The following is a 21442-nucleotide window of genomic DNA, read 5'->3' as shown; positions in this document are numbered from 1 at the left end:
TTTTTTTTTTTTTTTTTTTTTTGAGAGAGGGTTTCACTCTGTCACCCAGGCTGAAGTGCAGTGGCACAATCTGGGCTCACTACAGCCTCCACCTCCCGGGTTCAAGCGATTCTTATGCCTTAGCCTCCTAAGTAGCTGAGATTACAGGCATGCACCACCACTCCCGGCTAATTTTTGCATGTTTTAGTAGAGATGGGGTTTCACCACGTTGGTCAGGCTACTCTCAAATTCCGGACCTCAGGCGATCCTCCCGCCTTGGGCTCCCAAAGTGCTGGGATTAAAGGCATAAGCTACCACACCCAGCCCTTGCCTGTAAGTGTTAAGTAGTTGTTATTCATGCTAAGATTTAGTAAATATTCAAATTTCTTCTGTTTTTTTCCCTATTGTTTGATATAGTTAAAATTTCACTCTTTTTTTTTTTTTTTTTTTGAGACGGAGTCTCGCTCTGTCGCCCGAGCTGGAGTGCAGTGGTCGGATCTCAGCTCACTGCAAGCTCCACCTCCCGGGTTTACGCCATTCTCCTGCCTCAGCCTCCGGAGTAGCTGGGACTACAGGCGCCCGCCACCTCGCCCGGCTAGTTTATTGTATTTTAGTAGAGACGGGGTTTCACCGTGTTAGCCAGGATGGTCTCGATCTCCTGACCTCGTGATCCGCCCGTCTCGGCCTCCCAAAGTGCTGGGATTACAGGCTTGAGCCACCGCGCCCGACGTAAAATTTCACTCTTTAATGTAGCTCTGATTTTTTGTTTTGATGTAAGCTGTGACCTAAGGTACTCAAATGATTTCTCCCCACTTGAAGACTAGCTGTTACAACAACTTTAACTGCATTTTTTCCTTCACTATAGATCTGATGCATTATTTATCAAACATCAGGTTCTAATATGATCTTGTAAGTAAAGTAACAATTGAGAATGAAATGGCAGACAGAGAGAAGAGAGACAGAAACAGCAACAGAAACAGGTGCAATCAGACTCAGGTGCTGCCCTTTTAGGTGTCATGAGTCTTTATTTAAGACCCGCTACTATCATTTATATGTACATTTGTCGCCCTCTACTGAATTTGAAGAGTTCAGGAGCGTGTTCTCAATAGCTGCTGGAAATAAAATGAGAAACAGCTTAGGTTTGACTAGTCTCAAGATAAGAAAAAAGAGGTGAGCTACATGAGAAGCCAAGGAGAGACCAGCAAAGCCCGTTTTGTATTTTAGGAGAATTCTTGTTCTGAGACTTTAAAGATTTCACGCATCTTTAAACTTCCTGACGGCTTGCCAGCTCTGCCTTTTCTTATTATGGCTTCGGCAATAAAACTGAGAAGAACTTTGAGCTCCATGCGTGTTTTTCTCCAGAAATGGGAAGAATCTGTGAGGCTCCATCCTTTTCCACTGGGAAACAGGAGGAGAGGAGAGAATCCAGAATTTGTGAATGGGTGGAGGCAGCTAAAGAAGGCCCCAGACATAAAGGGTGACTGGGGGCTTACCCCAAAACCTTGGAGAGAGGACAAACTCAGGGGTCTCTGGAGTTTTCTGGCTCCTCCCCCTTTGATAAAAATAAAGATCCCTTTCTCCTACCTTAAGGGAACACCCTTTGTGCCCACATTTCAGCATTATGGACAGATTTCTCCACTAATAGGTGCAATCAGCCTAGGTTCCATGACAGTGGCATGGGGTAGAGGTGCTGGAAATACAAGAGCAGGATGAGCACAGGAGCCTCGGAAGTTTCCAAGACTAAGAACGGACTCTGATTGAAAAGGAAAGTTGCATTCCAACTTAATTCTGGGTGGGAAATCGGCAATTAATAACAATTGAAGACCAGTGCAAACATGCCTAATTTTCAAAAAAAAATTCTTTCAGAATTATTTGTGTTCTTTTTTATTTTACTTATTTATTTATTTGGAGACAGAGTCTTGCTCTGTTGCTCGCATCTTGCCCTCTCCAAGTCTCAGGTTCTCCTACATGTTAGAGTCAAAAGCAGGGCTTTGAGAAGACTAAGTAGAATAAGTTTTAAAAATACCACATGAAAATTGTACTCCAAGAAACCCTCACCAATGTCAGCGTTCTCATGTTCCTCACCTCATATAATCCCGTTTAGCGGATTAGGAAGCTGACACTAGAAAGTTCTGTGTAACACTTTCGGAGGCACCGTGATATGATAGAAAGCTCACTGATTTAGAAGTCAGAACAGAGTCTCTCAGGGATCATTTCCTTAATCTCTCAGTTTCCTCATCTCTAAAGTTGGGGTCATATATATAAAATTACAAACATATAAAAATATCTGTTTTTTTAGATATTGCCATTGCTACACTTTGTTTCCCTCCCTCCCTCCCTGCCTCCTTTCCTTCCTTCCTTCTTTCCTTCCTTTCTCTCTCTCTCTCTCTCTCTCTCTCTCTCTCTCTCTCTCTGAGGTGGAGTCTTGCTTTGTGGGCCAGGCTGGAGTGCAGTGGAGCCATCTCATCTAACTGCAACCTCCGCCTCCCGGGTTCAAGCGTCTCCTGCCTCACCCTCCCAAGTAGCTGGGATTACAGGCATCCACAGCCACACCCGGCTAATTTTTTTGTATTTTTAGTAGAGATGGGATTTCACCATGTTGGCCGGGCTGGTCTCAAACTCCTGACCTCAAGTGATCCGCCCGCCTCGGCCTCCCAAAGTGCTGGGATTACAGGCGTGAGCCACTGTGCCCAGCCTGTTACACTCTATTTCTATCAAAAAAAAAAAAATTATTACTAAGTAATATTGAGTACTATGATCTAAAACTCAATTATGCCTATAAAGAAAACTTTTACATGGATCAAGAAGCTAAATCTCAAGTGTCACAATTCTTTGCCTTTGTAAAATGCTATTTGTTGTGTCCCTGTGGACTTAGCATGGCACCAAAACTTCCTAAGTCTCAACTCTGTTATGTGTCCTTTAGTAACTCAGGCATCTGCTTAATTATTTTTGGTGACAAAGCTTTTGGCAACGAAGGAGTTACGCAGCTAAGTACACCCTTGAAATGTCATTTAAAAAAATTTGAGATTGTATGATTAGCTGTACAGTTAGAGCAATAAAAAATCCAGGCAGACCTTTTGATTCACCATAATCAATTTAAGATTTCTTAATATTTCTTCCCTGGCAGCATACAAAAAGGCAAAATTAATAAACAACATAGTTGTTAAATAACAAATTTTGTTACTTTTATAAAATAAAGGGATCTATTTTATCTGTATTAAAACTAAAATTTTTGCGGACTTTTAAAATTTTTGAAAATACTGAAACCCTTTCCTCCCTTGGTATCTCATTCAATTCTCACAACTATTTTGAGAGACAGGAAATTAAACTCTGGTCTTCAGAACCCAATAACAGACTCTTAGACATAGTCCAGGAGGAGAAAAGTATTGTGGTCACACATCCTGCTTTTCAATATTCCACCCCATGGGGTGAGGGATATAAGAAAAAAGTAGCATAAAAAGACTTCCACTGTAATCTCAGCACTTTGGGAGGCCAAGGAGGGAGGATCACCTGAGGTCCGGAGTTTGAGACCAGCCTGACCAACATGGTGAACCCCTGTCTCTACTAAAAACACAAAATTAGCCAGGCATGGTGGTGCATGCCTATAATCCCAGCTACTCGGGAGGCTGAGGCAGGAGAATTGCTTGAACCTGGGAGGCAGCAGTTGCAATGATCTGAGATCGCACCGTTGTACTCCAGCCTGTGCAACAAAAGCAAAACTGTATCTCAATTAAAAAAAAAAAAAAAAAGAAAAAAAAACAACTTGCAGATTATGAAGCAAGTGACCTGGCTTCTAGTCTAGGCTTCACCTAACTAACTCTCTGGGTGAATTTCCAGCCTTCATTCAACCTCCCCAACTTCATGCTCTTTGCCTATAAATGTGGGACAATAATCCTCATTTAACCTATCTCACAATAGCATTGTGAGAACCAATTGATAGAAAGTATGAAGAAGTATTTTATAAACTCATAAAGTGCTCCACACGTAAGTGAAGAGAAAGGCAGCAAACAAATATGTATGGACCACTGCTACACAGCCATCACCCCTTTAACCTCAATGTGACCACACAACTCCCAGAGGTAGGATGCAATTCCCACAGAAGAAATCCGAGGACCAAACAGGTTCAGTAATTTCTGCCCAAAGATATCAAGTAAAAGAGGGCAGAGGTGTGATCTGAAGTCCAAATGGCTGTTCTGGTTTTCTCCTGCACTGGCTTTCCTGGCAAACCTCACACAGGTATGGATTTGTCTGCCGTTAAAATTATACAAGGGGATGACCATGATGTTCTCGGGATCCTCAAGGGCCATACTGTGATCGCTTATCTTCATGTTAAAATGTATGAGAAATTTCACTTTGACCTACTGGAATTTCAGTTGCAACAGCAGAATCCTGCGAAATGCAGGGATAGGGTCCCCTCTGGGACTGGCAGGAGGCAGAGCTGTATGGGGGAAAGAGGTCACCAAACCTGGTGCCAATTCTTCCAGCAGAAAAGAGCATTAAAGCACACAAAATTGGCCAGGCACAGTAGCTCACACCTGTAATCTCAGCACTTTGGGAGGCTGAGATGGGTGGGTCACATGAAGTCAGGAGTTCAAGACCAGCCTGGCCAATATGGCAAAACCCCGTCTCTACTGAAAATACAAAAAAAAAAAAAGATAGCTGGGGGTGGTGGCGCCTGCCTGTAATCCCAGGTACTCAGGAGGTTGAGACATAAGAATCACTTGATCCTGGGAGGCGGAATTTGAGGTGAGCTGCACTCCAGCCTGGGTGACAGAGCAAGACTCTGTCTCAAAACAAAGCATACAAAATCCTCAAATGTCAGAGTCAAAAGGGGCCCCCAAAATCACTTCCCCCCTGCCTTGCTTTTACAAATGGGAAGGCTGAGGGGAAGGAGTAGGAATGCACTATAGAAGCCAGCTCCCATGCTAGATTTTACACACGATTTATTTTCATCTTTACAATAACTCCATGAAGGAAAGAAATGACCCCAACTTTAGAGATGAGGAAACTGACAGATTAAGGAAATGATCCCTGAGTGACTCCGTTCTGACTTCCAAACCAGTGAGCTTTCCATCACGCCACAGGGCCCCCGAAAGCATCACACGGAGCTTCTCAGACTCAGCTTCCTAATCCACTAAATGTGATCATGTGAGATGAGGAACAGGAAAACACTGACGCTGGCGCGAGTTCCTTGGAGTGGAATTTTCATAAGGCATTTTCAAAATTGATTTTACTTAATCTTCCCATAGCCCTGCTTTTGACTCTAACATGTAGGAGAACCGGAGACTTGGAGAGAGAAAGATGCTAGCTAATTCAACCACTGGATTGAATTATATCAAACTCCCATTTTTAAAAGTCAAAATAGGCTGGGCACAGTGACTTATGCCTGTAATGTCAGCACTTTGGGAGGCCAAGGTGGGTGGACTACCTGAGGTCAGGAGTTTCAGACCAGCCTGGCCAACATGGTGAAACCCCGTCTCTACTAAAAATACAAAAATTAGTCGGGCATGATGGTGGGCGCCTGTAATTCCAGCTACTTGGGAGGCTGAGGCAGGAGAATCACTTGAACCCATGAGGCAGAGGTTGCAGTGAGCCGAGATTGCGCCGCTGCACTCCAGCCTAGGTGACAAGAGTGAAACTCTATCTCAAAAAAATAAATAAATAAATAAAAATACATAAAAGTCAAAATGTAGAATATTGGCAGTTTCACACGGTGCAACCCAATAATAAATGGCATAACCAGAAATCAACTCAGCTTTGCCTAGGTCCCAGGAGTTTTGCCCGAGAGCCTTCACTCAGCCCTGGAAGAGCTGTCAATATCTCCATGCCCAACACACACACCTACCCGCACCCATACACACACCTCCACCTACGTACGTGCACACCCACACACCACATCCACACATCCACACACATATGCACCACCCCCACACACACATACACACCCATCCACATGAGCACGCACACACACACACACACACACACGTACTCTCAAGGAACTAATAAAACAGAGCATCCCCCACCACCACATTTTTAGGATAAGTCTCTCTCCACATGATGGCGTTTCTGATGGAAATTCCTGATTGACAGCATCTACTCTCCAAAAGACATCACCTCTTGACTTTAGCCATATGGCTGGGGCCACCGGTCCACTGGCTTGACTTTAGCCGTATGTCTGGGGCCACCGGTACACTGGCTTGACAAGGAGTAGTGGAAAGTTTGTCCCTGCAGCCACCTTAAAAAGAGCAAGGATATAATCCCAGCCCTTTGGGAGGCTGAGATGGGAAGACTGCTGAGCCCAGGAGTTTGAGGCCAGCCCAGCCAACATAGTGAGACCCTGTCTCTACAAAAAATTTTTAAAAATTAGGCAGGCATGGTGGCACACACCTGTAGTCCCAGCTACTCAGGAGGCTAAGATGGGAGGGTCACTTGAGCCCAGGAAATCGAGGCTGCAGTGAGCTGCGATTGCACCACTGCACTCCAGCCTGGGTGACAGAGTGAGACCCTGTCCCAGAAAAAAAAAAAAAAAAAAAAAGGAGCCAGTCTTGTGTCTATTTTTTTTTTTTTTTTTTTGAGATGTAATTTTGTTCTTTTTACCCAGGCTGGAGTGCAATGCTGTGATCTCGGCTTAAGACTCCTCAGCTGGGCGCAGTGGCTCACGCCTGTAATACCAGCACTTTGGGAGGCTGAGGCAGGTGGAACATGAGGTCAGGAGATTGAGACAATCCTGGCCAACATGGTGAAACCCTGTCGCTACTAAAAATACAAAAATTAGCTGGGCGTGGTGGCGCATGCCTGTAGTCTCAGCTACTTGGGAGACTGAGGCAGGAGAATTGTTTGAACCCGGGAGGCGGAAGTTGCAGTGAGCCGAGATTATGCCAAAAAAACTCCTCAAGACTTAAGGAAGAGTGGCAGCAGGGACTGCTAAGGAAGCTGCAGGACTCCCTGTGTACCACTGGCCTTCCTGAACCAAGCTGACACCATCATGCTCCTTCCGACATATTCTGCTAGCATAAAGGGACCCCCATCTCCCCAACTGAATTAGGCAGAGCTGGCCTTCCTTCTAGTGGAGTCCCTAGGAGTGAGTTGGTGCCACCCTTTGCGAGGCTTGATCTAAAAACCAGAACCTCTCCAGACCAGGGATCCACGTCCTCTAACACAAGAGAGGCTGATCTAACCTGTAAAATCCCTCCCACTCTGACCTTCACCATCTACAGCTCAAAACCACCAGGACGCCTCAGAAACAGCACTCCCTGGGGTGACCGGGATTAGGCTTTACAAAAACCAGGTAGATCCAGTTTCTTCTGTCAGAAAATGTTTTTTTATTACAATTTTTCATAAGTTCCAACTATATGCCAGGCTCTTCTCATTTTATCTCATTAGAACCAACCTTCCTTCCTTCCCTCCTTCCTTCCTTCCTTCCTTCCTTCCTTCCTTCCTTCCTTCCTTCCTTCCTTCCTCCCTCCCTCCCTCCCTCCCTCTCTCTGTCTTTCTTTCTTTCTGACACAAAGTCTCGCTCTGTCACCCAGGCTTGAATGCAGTGGCAGGATCTCACCTCACTGTGACCTCAGCCTCCCAGGTTCAGGCAATTCTCCTGCCTCAGCCTCCCGAGTAGCTGGGATTACAGGCACCTGCCACCACACCCGGCTATTTTTGTATTTTTAGTGGAGGCGGGGTTTCACCATGTTGATCAGGCTAGTCTGGAACTACAGACCTCAGGTGATCCGCCCGCCTCGGTCTCCCAAAGTGCTGGGATTACAGGTGCGAGCCACCATGCCTGGCCTCATTAGAACCTCTTGATTACCTTGTAAGATATCCCCATACCTACAGATATCCCCAAATCTATAGACATGTCACAGTCATCATTGTATCTCGTGAACCCAACCCACTGTCTGGACCATAGGATCTGCTCAGTAAATATTTGCTGAATAGAATGAAGTGGCAGAGCTGGATTCCAAATTCCGTTCTGAAGTCAGCACTCAGCTTGACTTTTCTCAAGCTGCCTTCACATATGCTTCTTCCTTTGCCCTACCTGGTCAAGCTAAGAGGCAATGTATTCCTTTATCCCCCTTAATCAAATTGGACTTCATCTGTGGACAAACCCTCCCACCTCACTGACCCTAACTTTTGCTCAGTAGGTATCCTGCCACAGAGAGAATGGGGAAAAATCAGAATGGTTCCAGGCATCTTAGAACGAATGCCTGAAATAACCCTTTCTCTCTTGGGGTTGTGGGAGAATTGAGGAAGAAGCCCAGTGCATACCTGCCTCCACCAGTGCTGCTCTGACCAGAGTATCCACCTATATCCACTCCCACACTGCTATGGCCAGGAAAGCCTGGGTGATCCCAGACAGAGGCTATGCATGCACCCTTCACCCAGCCTGGAACTTCACAGAATTGCTCTTACCCTCTGGTATGGAATCAGAACCACAGACTGCAGTCAGAATGGAAGTGAGGAGGAGATGGCCCAGCCTCAACAGCCTGGTACTCATGGGGGCAGGCAGTCCCCACCTCACAATTGTCCTTTCCCATTGGCCGGCTTAGTGAGGGCCAGAGGCCGGTGGGCAGGCACATGTCCCTGGCAGCTGCCCACAGCCTCCACCCTAGGGAACCTGGTGCAACCCAGCTTGGGCTTGGGAAGCCAAGTGGAGCTTCAGTCAAAGCACTTGTGTCTCCAGGCCTTGACCCTTATTTTGCCTCCTACAACAGCAACAGAAGATGAGGCAAAGGTCAAAACCACAGCAGGAAAACAAGATTTTTTTTTCCTGCAACTGACAGAGAAACACCCTAATGTAAATGAATTGCTCAGTGGTCCAGGAGGCCCCCCCCTCCCATAGATTTGCCCTAAAATAAGTCAGGACACCAATTATCACATCACAGTCTTGCTCATTGTGCGTAATTAAGTGTGAGACTGCGTAAGTTCAGACAGTGAGTGCTTCAGAAGGGAGCACTCTCAAAGGGTCTGCAATCAGGTAAGAAATGGAGCACATCCTCCACTCTCTGGCCTGGACCCTAGATTTAGGAAAGACTTTGCATATGAATTCTGAGAACTGGGCTGTGAGGAAGTTCCTGGAGTGGTGTGGGGCTTGGCAAGTTAAAAAGGCCCTGAATTCTAAAAGCTTGTGGCCTCAAATCGCAATTTGAATCTAATATAATAGAAAACTTACATAAAATGTGATATTGGAATACCATCTTTCAAGATTTTTTGGTTCCAAAATTCAGCATAAGATTTTGACAGCTACCTTGGGGGGTGTGTGTGTGTATGTGTGTGTGTGTGAGAGAGAGAGAGACAAAGAGAGAGACAGAGAGAGAGCCTGTTTTGCCAGTTCCTTAAGCATATATATGTCTATTCTGCCTCTTGTGGAACCCAGCTCTGGCCTAGAAGCGGCCTAGAGAACTGGAAGCTGCCTCCCACTTAGGTGTTCCTAGAAAGTTTAGGCTTGAAGTGGCAACATTCAACACCTCGGACTTCCTTGGCACACTGATGTTTTGTTTTTGAAGGGCAGGATCTGAGCCGGTTCTTGCAAGCCACACATTCTGATGAATTAAATTATGACCCCAGCAAGGGCTTAGGATGTCAGCAACAACTTCAACAAGACATCCAAAACAGAATTTTCTCAGACAGAGGCAGCACAAGTGTCTGCCTGCCCCCCAAATGTCATCTCCACAGTCCACAGAGAGCCTAAAAATCTACCAGTAAAGTCAAGTCCACCACTAAAGTAAAGTAAAGATCTGATCTAAAGCCTTGGCTTCCTGCTATTGTCCAAATATTTCAAGAGAAGTCACATTAGGCCATTGAGATTAGAGACATGAGAGACTTCCCAAGGTCCCCTGGCTTAGATAAGTGGCCCACGAAAATGAGGTTCCATATAGTTCAGCAGGCTGATTGAACCAAGAAGACAACAAAGGGAAATAGAAGCAATTCTCAATTATATCACTGCTTTATTTTGTTATGGTGTTTTCCTATTTATTTTTGGTTTATGTTACTGTCTTTTGCTACTTATTAGAACATAAACTTCAGGTCAGGTGCAGTGGCTCATGCCTGTAATCCTAGCACTTTGGGAGGCCGAGACAGGCAGATCACCTGAAGTCAAGAGTTTGAGACCAGACTGGCCAACATGGTGAAACTCTGTCTCTACTAAAAATGCAAAAATAGCCGGGCATGGTGGCACATGCCTGCGGTCCCAGCTACTTGGGAGGCTGAGACAGGAGAATCACTTGAACCCAGAAGGTAGAGATTGCAGTGAGCTGAGTGCACCATTGCGCTCCAGCCTGGGTGACAAGAGCGAAACTCTGTCTCAAAATAAAAAAAAAAAAGTAAACTTCAGGAGAGCAGAGATTTTGCCTATTCAAAATTGTATCCCTTAGTTCCTAGAACAGAACCTGGCACAAAGTAGACAATAATAAATGTTGAATTAATGAATAAATGAATGATCATATTCAACTTTCCTTTTGAGATAACTATTATTGTCTTTCATTTTACAAATAATGAACCTAGAGTTCAATGAGGGTAAGTAATTTGTTCAAGGCACAAGTCTAGGATTTGAACCAGATCTGTCTAACTACAAAATCCCTATGCTTTCTAATTCCTCATGTCCTTCACCCTTCCTGATAGACTGTGAGGCCTCAAGGTTGATGTATGTGCTTCAGGGTAGTTTCAGGGCTGGCATAAAAAGTATTTTCTTTGACCGGGCACAGTAGCTCATGCCTGTAATCCCAGCATTTTGGGAGGCTGAGGCAGGCGGATCACTTGAGGTCAGGAGTTTGAGACCAGCCTGACCAACACGGTGAAACCCCGTCTCCACTAAAAATACAAAAAAAAATTAGCCGGGCATAGTGGCAAGCACTTGTAATTCCAGCCACTCGGGGGGCTGAGGCATTAGAATCGTTTGAACCCGGGAGGCGGAGGTTGCAGTGAGCTGGAGTTCGCGCACTCCATCCTGGGCGACAGAGCAATAATCCATCTCAAAAAAAAAAAAAAAGTATTTTCTTCTAACCTTATAAGAATGCAGCTGGTTAAGGAAGGCTTTAGCTATTGCATAAGGTGGAATAACTTTAGCCCCGCAATCGCATCAAGACTGTGCTGGGGCCTGGCTGTCGGTCAGTGACATTGTGAAAGCCTAGCATTTTGTGAGGCCTCAGGGAAATCTGCCATCCACCACAAAGGCCGTCATGTGGAAAGAGGCAGTTCTGTGGCATACTGGTTTAAAGACTGTAATTGAAAAATGTTCAATCAGAAATGCCTTGAGGCTAGTCTTTTTCCCAGGACAGAACTATTACTGCCTAGACCAAAATAACCAAATAAATGCAATAATTTCCTCCAGGGTACTGTAGCTACAGGTCAAGCCCCTGTTAGCATGTGAGTTGGGATACTGAAACAGGCCAAATCACTTAGTTTATCTTAAGTATGGTTAAGTATTGCCATATATTTTTGCCTAATTATGATTTTTAAAAATAATCTTTTTTTTTTTCTTTTTTTCTTTCTTTTTTTTTTTCTGAGATGGAGTCTCACTCTGTCCCCCAGGCTGAAATACAGTGGCGCGATCTCGGCTCACTGCAACCTCTGCCTCCCAGGTTCACACCATTCTCCTGCCTCAGCCTCCTGAGTAGCTAGGACTACAGGCGCCCACCACCACTCCCGGCTAATTTTTTGTATTATCAGTAGAGATGGAGTTTCACCGTGTTAGCCAGGATGGTCTTGATCTCCAGACCTCGTGATCCACCCGCCTCAGTTTCTCAAAGTGCTGGGATTACAAGTGTGAGCCACTGCGCCCTGCCAGAAATAATCTTAACTGAAGTAACCAAGCATAAGCACTGTATTTTGAAAAATAAAGATTGGAGCAAGATGGTAGAGTGAGCATGTCCTGCAGCAATGTACGCAATCCCCAAATCCCTAGAAATGGCAAGAAAGGAGAACATTTCTTTTTCTTTTTTTCTTTCTTTTTTTTTTTTTTGAGACGGAGTTTCACTCTTGTTGCCCAGGCTGGAGTACAATGGCATGATCTCGGCTCACCACAACCTCTGCCTCTCTGGTTCAAGCAGTTCTTCTGCCTCAGCCTCCCGAGTAGCTGGGATTATGGGCATGTGCCACCACGCCTGGCTAATTTTGTATTTTTAGTAGAGACGGGATTTCTCCATGTTGGTCAGGCTGGTCTCGAACTCCTGACCTCAGGTGATCTGCCCACCTTGGTCCCTCAAAGTGTTGGGATTACAGGTGTGAGCCACCACGCCTGGCCAGGAGAATATTTCTTTATGTCCTCTGAAGACATAGCTACAGCGGTACTTCTTCCAAAGTACCTCAGATGATAAAAATTGAAGTATCTGGTTTGCTACTGCATGCTTTGGACTGTCACCTCCTGCCACCAGCCAGAAGGCCATCATGATTCAAGCCCAGTCAATGAAGGCAGGCACCCCTGCATTCATACTTTTTAAAACCTGTATCCTTGGACCACTCCAGATACTAAAAATTGTACTAGGCAGGGATTTGTTACAATAATTTTAGAAAGGCTAGAGAAGCAAAGGGAGATGGTATTGCCTAAAGACCAGGAATCGGTGACTGTCCCTGGGCCACAGCCTATGAGCCTGCACTTACTGCGTGTCTCGCTAGCTGCTCCACCATTGCCACTGAACAGGAGCCACTGTCACTGCCGCTGCCAAGGGCACCCACTGAAACACAAGAGCTCCTCTCTTCTTCCCCACTTCAGTCTTTTCATGGTTGTCTCCCATGAGAACAAGCTAACTGGTACCCATCTGACAAAAGAATGTAGGATGTGTCATTTCAGGCATCAAGCTCCAGGAATACAAAAGGGATTATGGAGAGGTGAATGGACGGCTAAGTACTAATCAACATGATCTGGCATAGGTCACAACGTCAAAAAAAAAGAAGTGACACCCAAGGAAACAAAGCTAATAGAAAAAAGGGGGAAGCTTAAGAATAACTATAATTATTATATTCAAAAAGATGTGATAGGAATAAGCATATATTAAAATAATTAATGTCTAGTCTGCCTACAATAGGAGGTGAAAATAAATTTCTGGTTTTTTGTCACTAAATTCATGGTGATTTGCTATGGCAACCTTAGGAAACCAGTACAAGGATCTAGGGCCAGTGAAGAGTTCTTACATATGACAACAAAAGCACCATCCACTAAAGAAAAAAATGAAAGGTGAGATTTTAACAAAACTAAAACTTTTGCTCTGTGAAACATCCTGTTAAGAGGAGGAAAAGGCAATCTATGAATTAGAGGAAAGTATTTGCAAACCGTATTTGAGACAAGAGATCTGGATCTAGATTGTATAAACAAATCTCAAAACTAAATGGTAAAAAAAATTCAATTAGAAAATGGACAAAGGACATGAACAATTATTTCACCAAGTAGGAAACACAAATGACAAACAAGCACATGCAAAGATGTTTAGCATTATTAACCATTATGGAAGCACAAATTAAAATCACCATGAGATATCACTACATGCCTACTAGAATGGCTAAAATTAAAAATAGGAATACTATAATGGTAGATACGTGTGGATACATACAATTGTCAAAACCCATAGAATGTACAACACTAGGCCAGGCATGGTGCCTCATGCCTGTAATCACAGCACTTTGGGAGGCTGAGGCAGGCAGATCACCTGAGGTCAGGAGTTGGAGACCAACCTAGCCAAAATGGTGAAACCCCATCTCTACTAAAAATACAAAATTAGCTGGGCGTGGTGGCATGCACCTATAATCCCAGCTACTTGGGAGGCTGAGGCAGGAGAATCACTTGAACCCAGGAGGCAAAGATTTTGGTGAGCCAAGATCGCACCATTGCACTCAGCCTAGGCAAAAAAGAGAGAAACTCCGTTTCATTAAAAAAAAGAGAGAGAGAGAATGTAAAACACTAAGTTAATCCTAATACAAACTAGGGACTTTAGATGATTAAAAAGAACAAAAAGATGTGGAGAATAGAGAACACAAACTTTTTTTGAACTAAAAATGGTGAGAATGGCCAGGCACAGTGGTGCACGCCTGTAACCCCAGCACTTTGGGAGGCAGAGGCAGGTGGACCGGTTGAGGTCAAGAGTTTGAGACCAGCCTGGACAACATGGCAGAACTCCACCTCTATTAAGAATACAAAAAAAAATTAGCCACGGGTGGTAGCACTCACCTGTAGTCCCAGCTACTCAGGACGCTGAGATGTGAGGATCGCTTGAGCCTGGGAGTCAGGGGTTGCAGTGAGCCGAGATAGTGCCACTTCCAGCCTGGGCAACTGCACGAGACTCTGCCTCAAAAAAAAAAAAAAAAAAAAAAAAAAAAAAAAAAAAAAGGTAAAAATACTAAATTTGGGAAATAATGCATAAAAATAGATTACTCATACTTTGCTGATGGAAAATAATGCAGCCACTCTGAAAAACAGTTTGGCAGTTTATTTGAAGATTAAATAGCAGTAACACTCCTGGGCATTTATCCCAAAGAACTAAAAACTATATCCATGTGGCCGGGCTCGGTGGCACACACCTGTAATCCCAGCACTTTGGGAGGCTGAGACGGGCAAATCACCTGAGGCCAGGAGTTCAAGACCAGCCTGGCCAACATGGTGAAACTCTGTTTCTACTAAAAATATAAAAATGACCCGGGTGTGGTGGTGCATGACTGTAATCCCAGCTACTTGAGTCTGAGGCAGGAGAATTGCTTGAACCCGGGAGGCAGAGGTTGCAGTGAGCTGAGATCACACCACTGCACTCCAGCCTGGGTGACAGAGTGAAACTCCATCTAAAAAAAAAAAAAAACTACGTCCATACAAAAATCTGTACATAAAAATCTGAACATCCCTGTACATATATGTCTTTGCTCATTTGTAAATAAATATTTAGGATAAATTTCTAGAAGTGGTGTTGCAGGGTAAAGAGATATGTACATCTTCAATTGATACTTATTGTAAACTGAATCTCAAGAATCCATTATTGATTTATATTTCTCCCAGTGTAGGATGAGAGTACCCATTTCTCTATATCCTCACCAATACCCAATTCTGTCGGACTTAAATATATGGTATTCTAATAGATTGTGTTAAAAGTGCCTCATTTTTATTTGTATTTCTTCTATTATATGTGATTAAATGCATCACATATTTATTGATTGTTTGTATTTTCATTTTTTCCTGGAATTGTGTGTTTCTATCCTTGTCCGTTTGCCTTATTGAATTATTCTTAATAATTTTGAAAATGTTTTTATTAACACATAATGTACATATTTTTGGGATACATGTAATAATTTGGCACATTCATATAATGTGTAAAGATCTAAAGAGGTTGGATATGGTGGCTAACGCTTGTCATCCCAGCACTTTGGGAGGCCGAGGGGGGTGGATCACCTGAGATCAGGAGTTCCAGACTAGTCTGACCAACTTGGTGAAACCCCATCCCTGCTAAAAATACCGGCATGGCGGTGGGCACCTGTAATCCCAGCTACTCGGGAGGGTGAGACAGGAGAATCACTGGAACCCAGGAGGTGGAGGTTGCAGTGAGCCAAGATTGTGCCACTGCACTTCAGCCTGGGTGACAGAATGAGACTCTGTCTGGAAAAAAAAAAAAGTAATTAGGATATTCATCACCTGCAATATTTATCTTTTTTAATGCTAGGAACATTTGAATTGTTCTCTTCCAGCTATTTTGACACGTGCAATAGATGATCTTGAACTACGGTCACCCTACTGATCTACAAAACACTAGGTCTTATTCTTCTACCTAACTCTATATTTGTACCCATTTCAACCTCTCATTGAATTATTCTTATTAATTTTTAAAAGATGATTGTATACCAAGGAAATTAATTCTTTATTATATGTTTTGAAAATTTTTCTATCTTTTCACTTTAAAACATGTTTCATATAAAATTTTTGGCTTGCTATGCAGCCTAACTTATTAACATTTTACTTTTGTCTTCTGGATCTCATGTTTTGTCTGAAAAGACTCCTCCCACTCCAAGGGTTTTTTTTTTTTTTTCAACTTCTCTTTTAGATTTGGGGCGGGATACACGTGCAGGTTTGTTACAAGGGTATATCGCATGATGCTGAAGTTTGGATACGATTGAACCCGTCACTCAAGTACTGAGCATAGCACCCAACAGGTAGTTTTTCAGTCCTTGTCCCCCTCCCTTCCCTTGTAGTCCCCAGTGTCTATTGTTCCCATTTTATGTCCATGTGTACTCACTTGGTTCCCACTTATAAGTGAGAACATGTGGTATTTGCTTTTCTGTTTCTGCGTTAGTTTACTTAGGATAATGGTCCTAGCTGCATCCACGTTGCTGCAAAGGCCATGATTTCATTCTTTTTCCTGACTGCGTAGTGTTCCATGGTGTACATGTACCATATTTTCTTTATCCACTCCTCTGTTGATTAACACCTTGGTTGATTCCATGTATTTGCTATTGTGAATAGTGCTGTGATAAACCTACAGGTGCATGTGTCTTTTTGGTAGAACAATTTATTTTCCTTTGGATGTATATCTAGTAATGGGATTGTTGGTTTAAATGATACTTTTAGTTCTTTGAGAAATCTCCTGCTTTCCACAGTAGCTAAATGAATTTACATTCCCCCCAACAGTGCATAAGCAATCCCTTTTCTCTGCAGCACTGCCAACATCTGTTATTTTTAGTAATAGCCATTTTGAATGGTGTGTGATGATATTTCATTGTGGTTTTGACTTGCTTTTCTCTGATGATTAGTGATGATAAGCATTTTTTCATATGATCGTTTGTCACTTGGATGTCTTCTTTTGAGAATTGTCCAAAAAGTAAGCAAAGGACATAAATGGGGTTATTTGTTTTTTCGCTTGTTGATTTAAGTTCCTTATAGATTCTGAATATTAGACCTTTGTCAGACACATAGTTTGTGCATGTTGTCTTCCATTCTGTAGGTTGTCTGCTTACTCTGTTGATAGTTTCTTTTGCTGTGCAGTCAAGGTTACTTTTTAAAATATGTTTTCTTTTTCAGCAGTAAAGCTCAAATAAAAGTTTTCCTCTAGAATGTCCATGATTTCTTTTTCTTTTAATTATTTTATTTGACCAAACTTTAATTATTTTCTTTGACAGACAAAATAGAATTAATCAAAGGCTCTTTATTCAAAACTTACTGTTATAAGGTAGTCAGCTACCATCACAGCAGAGGTTGGAAGGGATTTGAAAGAAGAGTAAGTTTTTTTTGTTTTTTTGTTTGTTTGTTTGTTTTGAGATGGAGTCTCACTCTGTTGCCCAGGCTGGAGTGCAGTGGCACCATCTCAGCTTACTACAAGCTCCACCTCCCGGGTTGAAGCGATTCTCCTGCCTCAGCCTCCTGAGTAGCTGGGACTACAGGCGCCCACCACCACTCCCAGCTAATTTTTGTATTTTTAGTAGAGACGGGGTTTCACCATGTTTGCCAGGCTGGTCTCAAACTCCTGACCTCAGGTGATCCACCCGCGTTGGCCTCCCAAAGTGCTGGGATTACAGGCATGAGCCACTGTGCCTGGTCTAGAAGAATAAGTTTTACAGACTACAAGGAGGAAGACTTAAGCCAATCTTTGGTGAGTGTTCTTTTAGGGTGAGATATTCTAGTTCCAATAGGGTAAAAGATACTTGGAAGTGAGGGAGTCTTTCTGGTTGGCTTTAAAGTGTATATAGTAGTCTTTGATTGCTTCACAATCTATTGGTACATAAGTAGGGGCTTTCCAGGCTGCATGACAACTGAAAGACAATCTGGTTCTCAGCTTTGGAGTCTTGCATAAGCAATTCCTTGTTCAAGAGGGAATTGAAGGGAAATCTAGCATTATTTAATTAGTTAGTTAGTGGACCCAACATCCTCCTTTTAATGCGTATTTAGCTTTTGGTTATATTTTTTAAATGATCTTTTTATCTACCCATTTTTCAAATGCATTGGGATCTCTTTCAGGATTCTCTACTCTGTTCATTATATGTGTTAATCCCTTACCAAGAATATGTATGTTCTTGGCAAATGAAAGGAGCATCATGCAAAGCTATCAGATAATTTGGGATAGCTTTATGAAACTATCTGAATGTTTATCCATTAACAAAGCTTGATACTACAGTAAATATGTAATTAGGGGGTTCTGTTTCGTAAGACTTTCCACTCTTATACTGACATAGAGCTTGGCACACAGGAGGACTCCATATATGTCGGCTGAACACAATCAGTCAGTCCTCACTTAATGTCATCAATAGGTTCTTGGAAACTTGGACTTCAAGCAAAACTACGTAAGCAGGTCCTCAAATAATGTTACTTAGTTACAACACTGATGAGAAATTTCAAAATTGATTTCATTATACATGATTTCACTTAAAATTGCAGTTTCCAAGAACCTGCTGATAACATTGAGGACTTACTGTACAGAAATACTAGTGTGGTAATGGGAACTCTGAACTAGGAGTTGGAAGACCTGGCTTCTAGCCCCTGCTCTGTTGCAGGCTGCTGGGGCAACTGTGATACACATTAACAGACTTGTAGCTGTCAGAAATCATGTAGAAATACCTCCCCATTAGAGACCATAATTCCTACCCCTCCTTGATAATTCCCACGCCTCCTTGAAGTGAGGAGTGGTCACATGAGTAAGTTTTCACTAATGGAATGTGAGAGAAGGTGATGTGTGCCACTTCCAGGTTGAGTCTTAAAATACTGCACATGTAATCCTCAGTCTCTTTCCCCTACCTATGAACACAGATATGCCCGTAACTCAGTTTTGACCATACAGATAAAGACATGTTCTAGGACATGATGGAAAACCCATATGGAAGAAGTTTGCGAATCCTGAATAACTGTGTGGAGTAAGCAGCTTCCTATCTGCCCTGGACTGTGACATGAGATAGAAGTAAACTTATTATTTAAGTCATGATATGGCTGAGTCTCTTGTGCCGCACCTTACTAACATACGTGCCATGTGGCATTCCACCATGATTTCTGGGTTCAAAGAATTTAGGAAATGATGTGGTTAGCAAAAGTATGCAGACTTCCTTCCTATAGAATTTCTTTGAGCCTGGGTAATTTTTTTTTCCTATAGAACAACTTGAGGGAGAAAACTGCTGATCTCTTGTATTCTCTTGCTTGGTCTGAAAAACACTCTGGAAATGCTGATTTGGATGATTTCTACTTCCTTTAAATATTGCATAATGCACAGCTAGTGCTTAGTTTGTATTCAGAACACTACCAAATTGTACAGAATCAAAGCTGCCTTTAGTCCCACCATTCCATCCAAAGCATGGTACCTGAGCCCCTTTGGGGACAATAGCAAAATTATAACACTGTAGAGGACATGAACAATTTTCCAAAAGTTTTAGGAGACTTTAATCTCATTGTTCTGTATTCTTTCTCATGTAAACAAGTGGAAAGATGACCAAAGCTTTACCGACAGAAGAGTCATTCTTTTTTTCTCACTTTCAAAGAGTTTTAAGAATGTACCACAACAATTAATTTCGCAACCATTTCCTGAGCAGCTACAGTGAACAAGGGCCTAAAGAAGAAGACACAATATCCACTGGACTGGAAAGGAAAGACAGAGTAGACAGAGTAGATATGGTCCATAGCACCTGAGGACAGCACCCCAGAAACATCCAGCAATGACTGGTACTGGAATGGCTCCTCTGGTCACCTACCTGCCATCTAAGATTTGCAGAGGGTTCATCCTATGAAACATGGGAAGTTTGGCCACTTCGCACTCTGCCAGCACCATCCAGTATGGACATTTTCACAGATCCAGAAAAGGGCTGAGGTCCAAAAGGTTGAGAATGCTTTGGGCTGTGTTTCCATAGTGAGTGGCTGGCTATTCAGTGGTCAAACGTGTTTGAGAGGATCCAAGTGATTTGCTTCCCAAGGCAAGTGGCCAGAACCCAGGAGACTCCTCTATTCAGCTACAGCACGAAACATCTGAAGTTCTTACACATTCTCACACAGAAATGGATTCTCATAGAGAAATGGATATATTGTGATAGGATAATCAGAGATGCTGTCATAGCCCATTTGAGCTGCTATAAGAAAATACTATAAACTGGGTGGTTTATAAACAACAGAAACTGGCCAGGCACAGTGGCTCACGCCGGTAATCCCAGCACTTTGGGAGGCCAAGGTGGGCAGACCACTTGAGGTCAAGAGTTCAAGACCAGCCTGGCCAACATGGTAAAACCTTGTCTCTACTGAAAATACAAAAATTAGCCAGGTGTGGTGGCGTGCACCTGCAATCCCAGCTAACTGGGAGGCTGAGGCACGAGAATCACTTGAACCCGGGAGGCAGAGGTTGTAGTGAGCCGAGATTGCACCACTGCACTCCAGCCTGGGCGAAAGAGTGAGACTCAGTCTCAGAAAAAGAAAAGAAAAAAAAAAAAAAAAAACCCCAGAAACTTATTGCGTACAGTTCTGGAGGCTGGGAAGTCCAAGATCAAGACACCAGGCGATTTGGCATCTAGCAAGGGCCTTTTTTTCTGGTCCATAGGTGGTGCCTTCTCACTGTGTCCTTACACAGTGGAAGGGGCAAGGGAGTCTCTCTCAGGCCCCCTTTATAAGGATAATAATCCCATTCATGAAGTCTCTGCCCTCATGACCTGATCACCTCCCTATGTCCCCACCTTCTAACACCATCATCACCTGGGGGGTTAGGATTTCAACAAGTGAATTTGGGGGGAACAAACATTCAGATCATAGCAGAGGCCAAAACAGAGAAGTCTGCTGGAAAACTTTTTAATGCATACAGCATTCAGTGTGTTAAGTTAGTCACACACACACACACGCACACACACACAAAAGACTGAATGCATAGATGTGTATTATAAAAAGTGTGAAAACATACCACCGCAGATTGTGTAGGACCATATATATATGTGTGTGTGTGTGCGTGTGTGTGTGTGTTTTACTTGGTAGACATGTCCATGGTTGTTAGTGCAGCAAAGGGCTCTGTGTGCTTTTAAAAATTCCAGTCTGTTACATTCACAAGCCTGGGTTGGATCTAAAGCAGTTTCCCCCTTTGGGAAAGGCATCCTCATGACCTTACAATGGTTGCTGAATACAGTTGGAGGCAGTCATGGTTGGTGATGCCCGGAGCTCACTCCCCACCGTGCTGGTCTGCAGAACTTCTGCACACCATTCCCACAAGCAGGTCTCCTCTGCTCTGCTCTTCTCCACCTCCCTTTTTCAGCTAAAGTCTCCTGTGCTTCAGACCTTGCTGGTCTCAACCCTCCTCCATCTCTACATATGTTTAAGAAGCAGGAATCAAAAGGTGAAGGAAGGAGGAACTCATCTTCAATAGACAAATGAAAATAAGGATGGGAGAAAGAGAAAGTTGGGAAGGAGCTTAAGATACCCAGAAATGTAAACTGTGCTAGGAGAAGCATGGGACTCCTGAGGTTGCTCCCTACTATCTTGCAGACTTGCTGCAGGAACAAATGAAGCAGGATCTGTCAAGCACCAGGGTCAGCCCTTAAGCTTAGTGCCTTTCTGAAC

At 43.3% G+C, this 21442-nt stretch overlaps 1 protein-coding gene across 2 annotated transcripts in view; it reads right to left on the bottom strand.

The window, feature by feature from the left end:
- Positions 1 to 8450, bottom strand: part of ADIPOQ (adiponectin, C1Q and collagen domain containing) — a 14360-nt gene extending 5910 nt beyond the window's left edge. The window contains exon 1 of one of the 2 annotated variants that reach the window (XM_017873373.1): positions 8386 to 8450. The gene's annotated coding sequence lies outside the window, so the exon portion shown is untranslated. The remainder of the gene's footprint in view (positions 1 to 8385) is intronic. The other variant, XM_017873374.1, reaches the window with a different exon arrangement.
- Between the last annotated feature and the right edge of the window lie 12992 nt (positions 8451 to 21442).

This window comes from Rhinopithecus bieti, unplaced genomic scaffold (genome assembly GCF_001698545.2).
Source record: "Rhinopithecus bieti isolate Rb0 unplaced genomic scaffold, ASM169854v2 scaffold_5626, whole genome shotgun sequence".
NCBI lineage: Eukaryota > Metazoa > Chordata > Mammalia > Primates > Cercopithecidae > Rhinopithecus > Rhinopithecus bieti.
This window is presented reverse-complemented; position numbering and strand designations above follow the sequence as displayed.